Source organism: Neocloeon triangulifer, unplaced genomic scaffold (genome assembly GCF_031216515.1).
Source record: "Neocloeon triangulifer isolate White Clay Creek 2 clone unplaced genomic scaffold, ASM3121651v1 ptg000022l, whole genome shotgun sequence".
Lineage (NCBI taxonomy): Eukaryota > Metazoa > Arthropoda > Insecta > Ephemeroptera > Baetidae > Neocloeon > Neocloeon triangulifer.
Genome location: NW_026775562.1, coordinates 3,255,458 through 3,265,740, shown reverse-complemented (window position 1 = coordinate 3,265,740; position 10,283 = coordinate 3,255,458).

The window sequence follows — 10,283 nt, the reverse complement described above, 5'->3', positions numbered from 1 at the left end:
ATGTACATTTTTTGGACTGCGATTTTAGGTTCACTGTGAATTTTTGTTAAATCGTGGACTGTTCTTAAAATTAGGTCTGAAATTTTTAAAATCAACGTTTAAATGGCAAATTAAAACTAATTATAAAAATAAGCTCTACAAAGTTCCTGGTTTTTAAAATAAAAATTGATGTTGAGATAATCCTGAAATTGCCTAAAATCAAACGGGAGTTTCTGAGTGTTTTTTGTACAAACGACGACTATTTTGTAAATTCAGGACTGAAATTTTTAAAATCACGGTTCAAATGCAGACCCAGCACTGGTTTTAAAAAAAATTAGAATTTAATCAAAGTAGGTATTGCTTATTAAAATTCACGTTTCATCGCAGAAATAAACCTTAAATTGCTCAAAAAAATCTCGTACATTTTCTCAGATAATGTACATTTTTTGGACTGCGATTTTAGGTTCACAGTGAATTTTTGTTAAATCGTGGACTGTTCTTAAAATATGGTCTGAAATTTTTAAAATCAACGTTTAAATTGCAAATTAAAACTAATTATAAAAATAAGCTCTACAAAGTTCCTGGTTTTTAAAATATAATTTGATGTTGAGATAATCCTGAAATTGCCTAAAATCAAACGGGAGTTTCTGAATGTTTTTTGTACAAACGACGACTATTTTGTAAATTCAAGACTGAAATTTTTAAAATCACTGTTCAAATGCAGACCCAGCACTGGTTTTTAAAAAAATTAGAATTTAATCAAAGTAGGTTATGCTTATTAAAATTCACGTTTCATCGCAGAAATAAACCTTAAATTGCTCAAAAAAATTTCGTACATTTTCTCACATAATGTACATTTTTTGGACTGAGATTTTAGGTTCACTGTGAATTTTTGTTAAATCGTGGACTGTTCTTAAAATTAGGTCTGAAATTTTTAAAATCAACGTTTAAATGGCAAATTAAAACTTATTATAAAAATAAGCTCTACAAAGTTCCTGGTTTTAAAAATATAATTTGTTGTTGAGATAATCCTGAAATTGCCTAAAATCGAACGGGAGTTTCTGAGTGTTTTTTGTACAAACGACGACTATTTTGTAAATTCATGACTGAAATTTTTAAAATCACGGTTCAAATGCAGACCCAGCACTGTTTTTTAAAAAAATTAGAATTAATCAAAGTAGGTTTTGCTGTTAAAATTCACGTTTCATCGCAGAAATAAACCTTAAATTGCACGACTAACCATGTATATCACTTATATGTGCATCGTATCAATTTGTTAAGTGATTTGCATATGTTTTATGCAATAATGACTTGAGAAAATTGTGATTTGAGCTACGAAAAAGAGGCATTGCAAGGATAATAGATTTTGCAAAGTTGTCAAAAAGAGGTCTGTTGCAAATGGTAACTCAATTGTGATATTTACGTTCCTTAATGAGGCAAATTGAAGTTATCAGAGTGAAAAAAGAGGAAGCTCCAGTTTTATTATTATAAAATAACTTCCCCATGTTTTATTTGAAACTAAACATGTAGCATTTAAGCGCTTTAATTTCATTTTATTTGCTCATATTTATATCTCGTTCATTGACCTGCACGACTAACCATGTATTTCACTTATATGTGCAGCGTATCAATTTATTAAGTGATTTGCATTTATTTCATGCTATAATGAGTTGCGAAAATTGTGTTTTGAGCTACGAAAAAGAGGCATTGCAAGGATAATAGATTTTGCAAAGTTGTCAAAAAGAGGTCTGTTTGCAAATAGTAACTCAATTGTGATATTTACGTTCCTTAATGAGGCAAATTAAAGTTATAAGAGTTAAAAAAGAGGCAGCTCCAGTTTTATTATTATAAAATAACTTCCCCTTGTTTTATTTGAAACTAAACAAGTAGCATTTAAGCGCTTTAATTTTATTTTATTTGCTCATATTTATATCTCGTTCTTTGACCTGCACGACTAACCATGTATTTCACTTATATGTGCAGCGTATCACTTTATTAAGTGATTTACATTTATTTTATGCTATAATGAGTTGCGAAAATTGTGTTGTGAGCTACGAAAAAGGGCCATTGCAAGGATAATAGATTTTGCAAAGTTGTCAAAAAGAGGTCTATTTGCAAATAGTAACTCAATTGTGATATTTACGTTCCTTAATGAGGCAAATTAAAGTTATCAGAGTGAAAAAAGAGGAAGCTCCAGTTTTATTATTATAAAATAACTTCCCCATGTTTTATTTGAAACTAAACATGTAGCATTTAAGCGCTTTAATTTCATTTTATTTGCTCATATTTATATCTTGTTCTTTGACCTGCACGACTAAACATGTATTTCACTTATATGTGTAGCGTATCAATTTATTAAGTGAATTGCATTTATTTTATTCAATAATGAGTTGCGAAAATTGTGTTTTGAGCTACGAAAAAGGGCCATTGCATGGATAATAGATTTTGCAAAGTTGTCAAAAAGAGGTCTGTTTGCAAATAGTAACTCAATTGTGATATTTACGTTCTTTAATTATAAAAATAAGCTCTACAAAGTTCCTGGTTTTTAAAATAAAATTTGATGTTGAGATAATCCTGAAATTGCCTAAAATCAAACGGGAGTTTCTGGGTGTTTTTTGTACAAACGACGACTATTTTGTAAATTCATTACTGAAATTTTTAAAATCACGGTTCAAATGCAGACCCAGCACTGTTTTTAAAAAAAAATTAGAATTAATCAAAGTAGGTATTGCTTATTAAAATTCACGTTTCATCGCAGAAATAAACCTTAAATTGCTCAAAAAAATTTCGTACATTTTCTCAGATAATGTACATTTTTTGGACTGCGATTTTAGGTTCACTGTGAATTTTTGTTAAATCGTGGACTGTTCTTAAAATTAGGTCTGAAATTTTTAAAATCAACGTTTAAATGGCAAATTAAAACTAATTATAAAAATAAGCTCTACAAAGTTCCTGGTTTTTAAAATAAAATTTGATGTTGAGATAATCCTGAAATTGCCTAAAATCAAACGGGAGTTTCTGAGTGTTTTTTGTACAAACGACGACTATTTTGCAAATTCAAGACTGAAATTTTTAAAATCACGGTTCAAATGCAGACCCAGCACTGGTTTTTAAATAAATTAGAATATAATCAAAGTAGGTTTTGCTTATTAAAATTCACGTTTCATCGCAGAAATAAACCTTAAATTGCTCAAAAAAATTTCGTACATTTTCTCAGATAATGTACATTTTTTGGACTGCGATTTTAGGTTCACTGTGAATTTTTGTTAAATCGTGGACTGTTCTTAAAATTAGGTCTGAAATTTTTAAAATCAACGTTTAAATGGCAAATTAAAACTTATTATAAAAATAAGCTCTACAAAGTTCCTGGTTTTAAAAATATAATTTGTTGTTGAGATAATCCTGAAATTGCCTAAAATCAAACGGGAGTTTCTGAGTGTTTTTTGTACAAACGACGACTATTTTGCAAATTCAGGACTGAAATTTTTAAAATCACGGTTCAAATGCAGACCCAGCACTGGTTTTTAAAAAAATTAGAACATTATCAAAGTAGGTTTTGCTTATTAAAATTCACGTTTCATCGCAGAAATAAACCTTAAATTGCTCAAAAAAATTTCGTACATTTTCTCAGATAATGTACATTTTTTGGACTGCGATTTTAGGTTCACTGTGAATTTTTGTTAAATCGTGGACTGTTCTTAAAATTAGGTCTGAAATTTTTAAAATCAACGTTTAAATGGCAAATTAAAACTTATTATAAAAATAAGCTCTACAAAGTTCCTGGTTTTAAAAATATAATTTGTTGTTGAGATAATCCTGAAATTGCCTAAAATCAAACGGGAGTTTCTGAGTGTTTTTTGTACAAACGACGACTATTTTGTAAATTCATGACTGAAATTTTTAAAATCACGGTTCAAATGCAGACCCAGCTCTGTTTTTTAAAAAAATTAGAATTAATCAAAGTAGGTTTTGCTGTTAAAATTCACGTTTCATCGCAGAAATAAACCTTAAATTGCACGACTAACCATGTATATCACTTATATGTGCATCGTATCAATTTGTTAAGTGATTTGCATATGTTTTATGCAATAATGACTTGCGAAAATTGTGATTTGAGCTACGAAAAAGAGGCATTGCAAGGATAATAGATTTTGCAAAGTTGTCAAAAAGAGGTCTGTTGCAAATGGTAACTCAATTGTGATATTTACGTTCCTTAATGAGGCAAATTGAAGTTATCAGAGTGAAAAAAGAGGAAGCTCCAGTTTTATTATTATAAAATAACTTCCCCATGTTTTATTTGAAACTAAACATGTAGCATTTAAGCGCTTTAATTTCATTTTATTTGCTCATATTTATATCTCGTTCATTGACCTGCACGACTAACCATGTATTTCACTTATATGTGCAGCGTATCAATTTATTAAGTGATTTGCATTTATTTCATGCTATAATGAGTTGCGAAAATTGTGTTTTGAGCTACGAAAAAGAGGCATTGCAAGGATAATAGATTTTGCAAAGTTGTCAAAAAGAGGTCTGTTTGCAAATAGTAACTCAATTGTGATATTTACGTTCCTTAATGAGGCAAATTAAAGTTATAAGAGTTAAAAAAGAGGCAGCTCCAGTTTTATTATTATAAAATAACTTCCCCTTGTTTTATTTGAAACTAAACAAGTAGCATTTAAGCGCTTTAATTTTATTTTATTTGCTCATATTTATATCTCGTTCTTTGACCTGCACGACTAACCATGTATTTCACTTATATGTGCAGCGTATCACTTTATTAAGTGATTTACATTTATTTTATGCTATAATGAGTTGCGAAAATTGTGTTGTGAGCTACGAAAAAGGGCCATTGCAAGGATAATAGATTTTGCAAAGTTGTCAAAAAGAGGTCTATTTGCAAATAGTAACTCAATTGTGATATTTACGTTCCTTAATGAGGCAAATTAAAGTTATCAGAGTGAAAAAAGAGGAAGCTCCAGTTTTATTATTATAAAATAACTTCCCCATGTTTTATTTGAAACTAAACATGTAGCATTTAAGCGCTTTAATTTCATTTTATTTGCTCATATTTATATCTTGTTCTTTGACCTGCACGACTAAACATGTATTTCACTTATATGTGTAGCGTATCAATTTATTAAGTGAATTGCATTTATTTTATTCAATAATGAGTTGCGAAAATTGTGTTTTGAGCTACGAAAAAGGGCCATTGCATGGATAATAGATTTTGCAAAGTTGTCAAAAAGAGGTCTGTTTGCAAATAGTAACTCAATTGTGATATTTACGTTCTTTAATTATAAAAATAAGCTCTACAAAGTTCCTGGTTTTTAAAATAAAATTTGATGTTGAGATAATCCTGAAATTGCCTAAAATCAAACGGGAGTTTCTGGGTGTTTTTTGTACAAACGACGACTATTTTGTAAATTCATTACTGAAATTTTTAAAATCACGGTTCAAATGCAGACCCAGCACTGTTTTTAAAAAAAAATTAGAATTAATCAAAGTAGGTATTGCTTATTAAAATTCACGTTTCATCGCAGAAATAAACCTTAAATTGCTCAAAAAAATTTCGTACATTTTCTCAGATAATGTACATTTTTTGGACTGCGATTTTAGGTTCACTGTGAATTTTTGTTAAATCGTGGACTGTTCTTAAAATTAGGTCTGAAATTTTTAAAATCAACGTTTAAATGGCAAATTAAAACTAATTATAAAAATAAGCTCTACAAAGTTCCTGGTTTTTAAAATAAAATTTGATGTTGAGATAATCCTGAAATTGCCTAAAATCAAACGGGAGTTTCTGAGTGTTTTTTGTACAAACGACGACTATTTTGCAAATTCAAGACTGAAATTTTTAAAATCACGGTTCAAATGCAGACCCAGCACTGGTTTTTAAAAAAATTAGAATATAATCAAAGTAGGTTTTGCTTATTAAAATTCACGTTTCATCGCAGAAATAAACCTTAAATTGCTCAAAAAAATTTCGTACATTTTCTCAGATAATGTACATTTTTTGGACTGCGATTTTAGGTTCACTGTGAATTTTTGTTAAATCGTGGACTGTTCTTAAAATTAGGTCTGAAATTTTTAAAATCAACGTTTAAATGGCAAATTAAAACTTATTATAAAAATAAGCTCTACAAAGTTCCTGGTTTTAAAAATATAATTTGTTGTTGAGATAATCCTGAAATTGCCTAAAATCAAACGGGAGTTTCTGAGTGTTTTTTGTACAAACGACGACTATTTTGCAAATTCAGGACTGAAATTTTTAAAATCACGGTTCAAATGCAGACCCAGCACTGGTTTTTAAAAAAATTAGAACATTATCAAAGTAGGTTTTGCTTATTAAAATTCACGTTTCATCGCAGAAATAAACCTTAAATTGCTCAAAAAAATTTCGTACATTTTCTCAGATAATGTACATTTTTTGGACTGCGATTTTAGGTTCACTGTGAATTTTTGTTAAATCGTGGACTGTTCTTAAAATTAGGTCTGAAATTTTTAAAATCAACGTTTAAATGGCAAATTAAAACTTATTATAAAAATAAGCTCTACAAAGTTCCTGGTTTTAAAAATATAATTTGTTGTTGAGATAATCCTGAAATTGCCTAAAATCAAACGGGAGTTTCTGAGTGTTTTTTGTACAAACGACGACTATTTTGTAAATTCATGACTGAAATTTTTAAAATCACGGTTCAAATGCAGACCCAGCACTGTTTTTTAAAAAAATTAGAATTAATCAAAGTAGGTTTTGCTGTTAAAATTCACGTTTCATCGCAGAAATAAACCTTAAATTGCACGACTAACCATGTATTTCACTTATATGTGCAGCGTATCAATTTATTAAGTGATTTGCATTTATTTCATGCTATAATGACTTGAGAAAATTGTGATTTGAGCTACGAAAAAGAGGCATTGCAAGGATAATAGATTTTGCAAAGTTGTCAAAAAGAGGTCTGTTGCAAATGGTAACTCAATTGTGATATTTACGTTCCTTAATGAGGCAAATTAAAGTTATAAGAGTTAAAAAAGAGGCAGCTCCAGTTTTATTATTATAAAATAACTTCCCCTTGTTTTATTTGAAACTAAACAAGTAGCATTTAAGCGCATTAATTTTATTTTATTTGCTCATATTTATATCTCGTTCTTTGACCTGCACGACTAACCATGTATTTCACTTATATGTGCAGCGTATCACTTTATTAAGTGATTTACATTTATTTTATGCTATAACGAGTTGCGAAAATTGTGTTGTGAGCTACGAAAAAGGGCCATTGCAAGGATAATAGATTTTGCAAAGTTGTCAAAAAGAGGTCTATTTGCAAATAGTAACTCAATTGTGATATTTACGTTCCTTAATGAGGCAAATTAAAGTTATCAGAGTGAAAAAAGAGGAAGCTCCAGTTTTATTATTATAAAATAACTTCCCCATGTTTTATTTGAAACTAAACATGTAGCATTTAAGCGCTTTAATTTCATTTTATTTGATCATATTTATATCTCGTTCTTTGACCTGCACGACTAACCATGTATTTCACTTATATGTGCAGCGTATCACTTTATTAAGTGATTTACATTTATTTTATGCTATAATGAGTTGCGAAAATTGTGTTGTGAGCTACGAAAAAGGGCCATTGCAAGGATAATAGATTTTGCAAAGTTGTCAAAAAGAGGTCTGTTGCAAATGGTAACTCAATTGTGATATTTACGTTCCTTAATGAGGCAAATTGAAGTTATCAGAGTGAAAAAAGAGGAAGCTCCAGTTTTATTATTATAAAATAACTTCCCCATGTTTTATTTGAAACTAAACATGTAGCATTTAAGCGCTTTAATTTCATTTTATTTGCTCATATTTATATCTCGTTCATTGACCTGCACGACTAACCATGTATTTCACTTATATGTGCAGCGTATCAATTTATTAAGTGATTTGCATTTATTTCATGCTATAATGAGTTGCGAAAATTGTGTTTTGAGCTACGAAAAAGAGGCATTGCAAGGATAATAGATTTTGCAAAGTTGTCAAAAAGAGGTCTGTTTGCAAATAGTAACTCAATTGTGATATTTACGTTCCTTAATGAGGCAAATTAAAGTTATCAGAGTGAAAAAAGAGGAAGCTCCAGTTTTATTATTATAAAATAACTTCCCCATGTTTTATTTGAAACTAAACATGTAGCATTTAAGCGCTTTAATTTCATTTTATTTGCTCATATTTATATCTTGTTCTTTGACCTGCACGACTAAACATGTATTTCACTTATATGTGTAGCGTATCAATTTATTAAGTGAATTGCATTTATTTTATTCAATAATGAGTTGCGAAAATTGTGTTTTGAGCTACGAAAAAGGGCCATTGCATGGATAATAGATTTTGCAAAGTTGTCAAAAAGAGGTCTGTTTGCAAATAGTAACTCAATTGTGATATTTACGTTCTTTAATTATAAAAATAAGCTCTACAAAGTTCCTGGTTTTTAAAATAAAATTTGATGTTGAGATAATCCTGAAATTGCCTAAAATCAAACGGGAGTTTCTGGGTGTTTTTTGTACAAACGACGACTATTTTGTAAATTCATTACTGAAATTTTTAAAATCACGGTTCAAATGCAGACCCAGCACTGTTTTTAAAAAAAAATTAGAATTAATCAAAGTAGGTATTGCTTATTAAAATTCACGTTTCATCGCAGAAATAAACCTTAAATTGCTCAAAAAAATTTCGTACATTTTCTCAGATAATGTACATTTTTTGGACTGCGATTTTAGGTTCACTGTGAATTTTTGTTAAATCGTGGACTGTTCTTAAAATTAGGTCTGAAATTTTTAAAATCAACGTTTAAATGGCAAATTAAAACTAATTATAAAAATAAGCTCTACAAAGTTCCTGGTTTTTAAAATAAAATTTGATGTTGAGATAATCCTGAAATTGCCTAAAATCAAACGGGAGTTTCTGAGTGTTTTTTGTACAAACGACGACTATTTTGCAAATTCAAGACTGAAATTTTTAAAATCACGGTTCAAATGCAGACCCAGCACTGGTTTTTAAATAAATTAGAATATAATCAAAGTAGGTTTTGCTTATTAAAATTCACGTTTCATCGCAGAAATAAACCTTAAATTGCTCAAAAAAATTTCGTACATTTTCTCAGATAATGTACATTTTTTGGACTGCGATTTTAGGTTCACTGTGAATTTTTGTTAAATCGTGGACTGTTCTTAAAATTAGGTCTGAAATTTTTAAAATCAACGTTTAAATGGCAAATTAAAACTAATTATAAAAATAAGCTCTACAAAGTTCCTGGTTTTTAAAATAAAATTTGATGTTGAGATAATCCTGAAATTGCCTAAAATCAAACGGGAGTTTCTGAGTGTTTTTTGTACAAACGACGACTATTTTGCAAATTCAAGACTGAAATTTTTAAAATCACGGTTCAAATGCAGACCCAGCACTGGTTTTTAAATAAATTAGAATATAATCAAAGTAGGTTTTGCTTATTAAAATTCACGTTTCATCGCAGAAATAAACCTTAAATTGCTCAAAAAAATTTCGTACATTTTCTCAGATAATGTACATTTTTTGGACTGCGATTTTAGGTTCACTGTGAATTTTTGTTAAATCGTGGACTGTTCTTAAAATTAGGTCTGAAATTTTTAAAATCAACGTTTAAATGGCAAATTAAAACTTATTATAAAAATAAGCTCTACAAAGTTCCTGGTTTTAAAAATATAATTTGTTGTTGAGATAATCCTGAAATTGCCTAAAATCAAACGGGAGTTTCTGAGTGTTTTTTGTACAAACGACGACTATTTTGCAAATTCAGGACTGAAATTTTTAAAATCACGGTTCAAATGCAGACCCAGCACTGGTTTTTAAAAAAATTAGAACATTATCAAAGTAGGTTTTGCTTATTAAAATTCACGTTTCATCGCAGAAATAAACCTTAAATTGCTCAAAAAAATTTCGTACATTTTCTCAGATAATGTACATTTTTTGGACTGCGATTTTAGGTTCACTGTGAATTTTTGTTAAATCGTGGACTTTTCTTAAAATTAGGTCTGAAATTTTTAAAATCAACGTTTAAATGGCAAATTAAAACTTATTATAAAAATAAGCTCTACAAAGTTCCTGGTTTTAAAAATATAATTTGTTGTTGAGATAATCCTGAAATTGCCTAAAATCAAACGGGAGTTTCTGAGTGTTTTTTGTACAAACGACGACTATTTTGCAAATTCAGGACTGAAATTTTTAAAATCACGGTTCAAATGCAGACCCAGCACTGGTTTTTAAAAAAATTAGAACATTATCA